General features: G+C 41.4%; 1 pseudogene; it reads right to left on the reverse strand.

The window, feature by feature from the left end:
* Window positions 1-532: 532 nt before the first annotated feature.
* On the reverse strand, window positions 533-1,451 carry LOC149142513 (putative sugar phosphate/phosphate translocator At1g12500 pseudogene; annotated as a pseudogene).
* Window positions 1,452-7,105: the final 5,654 nt, after the last annotated feature.

Genomic DNA, 7,105 nt, shown 5'->3' on the forward strand with positions numbered 1-7,105 from the left:
AAGGGCCCATAAATGAAGGGGACACCTTCCTACAAATCCTCTCCCTTGTCTTCCCACGAATTTGGCTACCAAGTGCTCATTAAGACCTTCAATTTTGTCTCCAAATTGACCAAAAAGGCTACACAAAGCACCCATTAGACTTGTTGGCATAATGACTAACCAAATTCACTCTATTAGCATAAATATAATAAAAAACATGCAATAAACTAATGAGAATGGTGGATTAAGTCAAATTAGGAGGTTGAATGAGCCCAAATAATTATCCATTTTTGGGGCTCATCATCACCCCCCTACTGAAAGTGTTGCTCATCCTCTGAGCAACCAATCTCTCTCCTCATCTTTGATGGCCTTGGTGGCTTCCTTAGCTAAAATCTCGGCCGATTTCTCCTTTTGCTTCCCTTTTTCCAAACTTCCTGTAGAAAGTCCTGTAGCTACGTTTTCTGGCTTCCTGTAGAAACAGACAACACCACTGTATCCTGCTGCTTTTCCTAGTGAATTCTCTGCCTTGTTATGAGTGTGCAAGTATATGCAATCATATGGAAGAAATGGTGGCCTTGGCATTTCCTAAAACCTGCAACGTGAGGGCACTCGTATGTTTTGTAACAAGGAAGTTGGTTAAATTCACAAGATAAGCCATGGTCATGTTTCCAAGCAACAGGAATATGATAAAGGTGTTTTCTCTGGCTTTTTCAATAGCAATAGCTAATACATTACCCTCCACAAAAAGAGTAACAGGAAGCAATAACAGCGCAGCAATTGGTGCCATGTACATGAGAAAATTCATAAAGTGAAGCTTCTCTGCCTCAGAGGTAAGCAGGAGCCCCTGAACAACTGATTTCAATGCTCTGGCAGCAGTTGATCCTAGGCAAACCAAAAAGCCAAAAAGGTGGAATGATGGCTCACTGTTGCTTGCAATAAAAATGCCAAATACCACAGGCACCAAGGCCATATAAAACACAGAAGACTCCCTCTTACATGTTATTATGAATGCAAAATATTGCTGTGAAGAAGGGAGTTGTTGCCCCAATAGCTTGATTGAAGGAGACTGGCAAATAGCGCAGAGAAATATTGCCACAAACAACCAAGAAGGAGAAAATGAAGCTCAGTGCCAATATCTTAAGAAACTGTCTCCTGGAGACGATGAACTGCATTGTTACAATCTCTAACCATGAAATTGCCAGAAAACCATAAAATGAACAGGCACACATGTGCAACGCTGTGAGGAATATTGGGTATCTACATCCAAAAAAACTAAGTAGGCATTTGTTAAGCAATAGCACACCAATATTGGAAGAGTACCAAGCTGCAATAATGAGAGCTGTTGTAATAGTCTGGGACACAGGAAATGCACCATATTTTCCTTCTCCTGTTGGAGTTGGAGGTATGTCAATAACTTCTTGTTCAAGCTTTGGATTACTGCCCCGCCTCGTCCATGTTTGTGTTTCGGCCATAGTTGAAGAGGGCTTGAAAAATCAGATCTGATCAATATTCGGAAGACCCAATTGGTTTCCAGACCTGAGCATCGTCTGGGTACTTGTCTATACTGTGTAGGACTCAGATGGACCCAAAACAGATGTGGATGTCTCTGCGCCTCTGCACAGTCTTGGTATGCTGGAGAATTTTGAACGGGCCAAAACAATCAGCGAAGGATGATAGGTTAATCATTTTGAGGAAGCAGAGGATGTATACTTCAGTTGAACATGATGCAAGTGCAAGTTAACAGCAGTCTATGAGTTTCGGCTGAGCACTCATTAATTCTGCGTGATTTTTGGTGGAGTGAGGTGGCAAAAACGTGTGCTGGCCCATATGAACTGCTGTGCTATCATGAACTGCATGTCTTCTTCTATTTGTTAATCAATTGATGCCCTGTGCACTGAAGTTCAACAAATCTTCCATTGCCTGTGTTTCTCAACTTCCACGTGAATGACTATCCACGCATGCTGCGTGATTTTCTCGTGAGTGCTAGAGAACTGGATGTCAAGTTAACCTTGCTATATTCGTGGCTTAATTTCACCATTCCATTCGTTCATGCAATGCTTAGATTAGATTCATGCAATAGATGAACAAGGTTTAGTCACGTACCTAAAGTCAAATGGCTGCTTGTGAAGCTTTTTGCTGCTGCATGCTCATGTTCTGTTGCTGCATGCTTGGATCCTTTGGTTGCATGGGGGCTTGGCTGATGATTTTTGATTGCTTTTCCTTGTGCAGGTGTCCTCTGACCAGATCTAAGCTGCATGCATTTGTTTCCACGTTCAAATCTGCACCTTCAAGCTGCTGCTGCTGCAATGTCACAGAACCAGAACTTGTTTTCGCCATTTCTCCCAAACGGTAGAGTGGATTGATCTAAAACTTGCTGAGCATGTTTCTATCATCATGATGCATCTCCCATAGCAAAATTGTGATCAGTGGATGCACGGATTTCGAGAAAAATGGAAAATGGCTGAAGATTTCAGAGATCGATTTCTCGGAAACCGTGCATCAGAATCGGCTGAAACTGCTTGGGTAGGTTACCATCACTCATATGCATATCCCCATGAAACAGGTTTTGAAACGGATGCACGGTTATGGAGAAAATGCAAAAATGGCTGATGGTGATGGAGGCTGATTTCTTGGAAACCGTGTACCGGAACTAGCTGAAACTGCTCAAGCATGTTGCCATCACCCTTGTACAATTCCCCATAAAACAGTTTGTCAAATGGATGCATGGTTTTCAAGTTATGGCAAAAACAAATTTTGTTCTATGGATTTTTGCCTCAAGGCTTTTTGCAAATGTTTGCATGGAAGGAAAAACTGAGCTTGGGCTGTGATGCAGGTATGGAGATGATGGAGGAGGAGTTGGAAGATTGCATGAGGACTTCTGAACCCTTGAGGAAGCTATCATGTTCGCCAAACCACTTTTTGAAATCCATGTCTAGTTTCCCACAATTTCTACAGGAAGTTCCTGTAGAAGCACAATGAGAAGCACAAGGAGGTGGAAAAAAATGATGGATAAAGGCAAGGGATGGACACACAAGTGCTTGTAGGCCTAATCAACAGATTCCCACCATTAGATTCACTTTTGAAATTGGATTTGGCTCGTCCAAAGGTTCTACAGGATGTTTCCTGTAGAAATACAGAGCTTCCTGTAGAAGGCACAAGAAAAATTCCTTTGATCTTGATTTGAGTGCTCCTCCTGTCATGAAACGTCCTTCTTGCAACCTGCAATTAGCCAATGAAATTAGTTTTCTTTTTCTTTTTCTTTTTCTCTTTTGTTTTTTTTTTTTTGAAAAACAACTAGGGCGCCTCATGGAGGTTTTCACCCTAATTGCCTGCCTTGGGCGCCTCCAAGGGAGGTTTTCACCCAAAGATCTTATTGTCTTTTTATTTTCTCTTCTTTCCAACCCATTGACCGCCTCATGGAGGTTTTCAATCAATGAGCCAATCTAAGGCGCCTCCGAGGAGGTTTTCACCTTAGATTTTTATTTTTTCATCTTATTTTCATTTTTTTTTTTTTTCTACCCTACCCTACTTGAAAAACAAAATCATTTTCAAGTATAAGAATACTTCCAATGGAGCCATGTGCACATCGAAATTAGAGATAAACTGATGTGGAGGCTTGAAATACATGCTTTGACAGCTATCCAGATCTCAGAGACCAAATGATCTGACCTTGAAGGGATCAAACATAGCTGAGGAAGAGAGTACCGCTGCAAATTAATGACCGTCTGAAACCATATCTCAATATAGCTCTGATATCCTTGGTTCTTTTGCTGATCTGGATCATGTTTCATGTCACCTTCTAACATGACTTTCTCATCTTCCTCTTTTTGCTTATCTTTCTCTTGAATACATGGAAGATTTGATGGTAACCATGAGGAAGCTTTCTCGATCTCTGATTCTGATCTCTTCTCTTCATCAAGTGCAGCCCATGGTTCTTTGATCTCCTCTTTTGAATCTTCTTTTGCTGGATGCGGTCCTTCAATGCTTGCAATATAGTCTCTGCTTTGCAACACTCTTCCTGAGCTATGGTGAAGATCATTGAGCTCAAGAGGAGTTGTTTGCATATGTTGTGCCTCAGATTTGCAATGGGGTTGAGCTGCTCCATTGTATGGCTTTGGAAATGGTACGGGTAGTTGAGTGGAGGTGTGAAATTGAGATGGAGATGGATGGCATTGTGGTTGGGTAGGCATTTGGGGTTGCCTTGGTGGAGGAGGAGGCGATGGTTGTGGATGAGCAGGTGGTGGAGGAGAATAAGAGGGATGAGAGTTGTACTGGGGCCTCCACTCCTGATAAGGTGCATTCCACTGAGGCTGTGGCTGAGCATAAGAGTGAAATGAATAAGCAACTAGTAGGGCATAATATGGATCTGTGAAGGAACAAGGAGAATATGACCAAGGAGGAGGTGTAGACCAGGAAGGATGAGCAGGGGGACCCCAAGAAGGCATGAAAGTGGCTTGATAGGGGTCATAATAGGTCTCGGATGTCCCTTGCACTTCCTGCTGATAAGATCTAGGTTCATGTGGCCTCCTTTGGTTCATATAATAGAGTGATTCAGTGGCTCCTTTAACTCTTTGATATGCAACTTTAAGTCCAGGCAAGGAAGGGCACTGATTCGTAGGATGGTATTCTTCACAGACAAAACACACTTCTAGGGAGTGCATTGGACATTCGTTCCTAGGATGCTTTCTAGTGCACCTAGGACAAAAGATGACCAAAGCCCTCTTGCCTTCCTCTTGCTTCTTTTGGATCCACAGGGTATCCAATTACATGGCAAGAAACTGCCTCATATCACTCTTGAAATCTTCTATCTCATCTTCAAATTTGTCTTTGGACAAGGGACTGCTCCCAACATTTCTGCTTGTAGCCATTTGCTCCAAAGGAATGGTTTCTTCTTCTTCTCCCCTAGAGGTTCTTCAGATATGTCTTGATGTCCACCCAGGGGTTCTTCTTAGTCACAGCCATCGAAGAAGAGAGAAGGTTGGCCGTGTGAAGCAATGGGGGGTGTTGTGAAATCATTTTTCTAACTTATCTCTACTCCTACAAGGCATGAAAGGAAATCTTTTTTATTGATTTTTGTATTTTTCTTCTTGTACCTGCAAAACTAAAATAGATTGAACTGCAACTAACTATCTTGCTGAAATGAAAATGCGGAATTGAAATGGAATTAGGAAAGGACTAATCTATTTTGCTCAAATGAAATTGCAGGAATGAAATGCTAGGCTACGCTTGCGGAATTGAAATGCTAATCTACGCTTGCAGAAATGAAATTGCAGAATTGAAATGCTAATCTATGAAAGCGGGAAACTCTAATCTACTTTTGCATAAATGAAATTGCATAATGGAAATGAAATAAACTACTTAGCAGAAGATTGTAGTGGAAAATAGAAGAAAAGCGGCAATCACCAATACTCTGACGCTTCCCCGGCAACGACGCCAAAAAGGATGGTGGGCTCTAGTATTGTAGCAATAATGCTACAACTCCTCGAACTCCCTTCTTTAATTTTATCAACCCGGTAGTTCGTAACAAACTTGGAAGCGACGGTGCTGTATGCACAAGTACTAGCTCTTGTCGCAGCTGTCACTTGGTCAGCTGGCACAAGTCCGCTAGGGGCTCAAGCCAACTTCTATGAGCTCTTAGAAGAAGATTTTTAACTGATGGACGAAAGCTAACTCAAAGGAAGCTAATCTACTTGCGGAAAGAAACTGAAAGCCAAAAAGAAACGCAAATCCTAGCAAACCCTAATTCTACCAGCTAGTCCTACTGATGCAAAGGAGAGAATGCAAACTACGAAAAGAGATGCCATTACTTCTAGGAAGGTAAAATGCATGTGTCTAAGCTATCACTATCTGAAGAAAACATCTTTTTGTATTTTTGATTAAGTTATTAGAATTATCATGCATGTGCTTTTAACTGGCTTTTCACTGTGCAGAGGTGGATCAAGGAGGAGAAATGCATGGAAGAGGTCAGGAAGGTACAGAGAGGGTCTAAGGGATCCCTAACATTCTTTCCGAGAGTTTCACAAAGTCTGGATGCTATGCAACCGAGGTTATGGACTTCTACAGGAAGTCTGCAGGGGTTTCTACAGGATGTTCTGCAATTCTTCTACAGGATGTTTCGAAATGGGATTTTGGAGCATGGATGGAGGGAAAAAGATGGAGGAATGAGTATGAAGGTGAAATAGGGGTGTGAAGAGGTCTAGGACTTGGTGGATGAGGCTAAGGAGCGATTGGATTTGTTCAAGGATGGATGAAACGATGTTGCACAAGAAGATGAGAATCATGGCAAAGTAAGCGGATGAGGCAAATGTAAGGTAAGGGTTATAAGTGAAGGGTGAAGCAGGTAGGTTGGATGGAGTATGGGCAGGTAAGGAAGGATAACATGTACTCTGCAAGTGGTTTTTCAAACTGAACAAACAAAGACATGCAAGAAAACAAAGATCTAGTTATAAAACCTATGACCTAGTTACTTCACTCTAATCTGACCTAACAGCAAAAGGAAATGAACAAAAGTTTATTTGCAGTGAAACCATGTGAAACAACTATGAAATTAAGTGATCATAAACCTAAGCATGCATCCAAACTGATATCAAGTTCTACGAATGAGATTCAAACACTAATGATTGCATGGTGAAGCAAAGAAAGTGTTTTTGTTTGGGACAGCATGGTTACTTCAACTCCAGCCGCTGATCCAATAAGGAAGAGGTGAAACCAAAAGCGTTTTCTGACCCTTTTTTGGAGCTTTTTCCTGTTATTATCCTACCAATATATTCTAAACATAAACAACTACTTTAACCATCAAAAGAAATCTAAATAACGAAGCAAGATCTAAATCTAAATAGCAGATTTTATTTTAAGAACGCAGCGAACACACATAAAGATAAACAAGGGAGGTACTGGGCGCTTGAGATGGGCCCAACCCCAAGAGCTACAGCCTCCCAAGAGAGATTTAGAGCTGGTGCAAAGCTAGATTCATCTTTATTAATCAAGAATGAAGAGTTACATCAAAACTGTCCACAAGGAGAGCTTGATAATGAGCTGAGAGCAAAGCTAGTCTATTGCCTACAAATCAAATTACAAAATGACTACAACAAGGCTATGAAATGACTAACTACTAGCTACTATCTAC

The sequence above is a fragment of the Pinus tabuliformis genome, chromosome X, assembly GCF_031772625.1.
Source record: "Pinus tabuliformis cultivar Carrire ecotype Pingquan chromosome X, CPIR1, whole genome shotgun sequence".
In the NCBI taxonomy this organism is placed as follows: Eukaryota; Viridiplantae; Streptophyta; class Pinopsida; order Pinales; family Pinaceae; genus Pinus; species Pinus tabuliformis.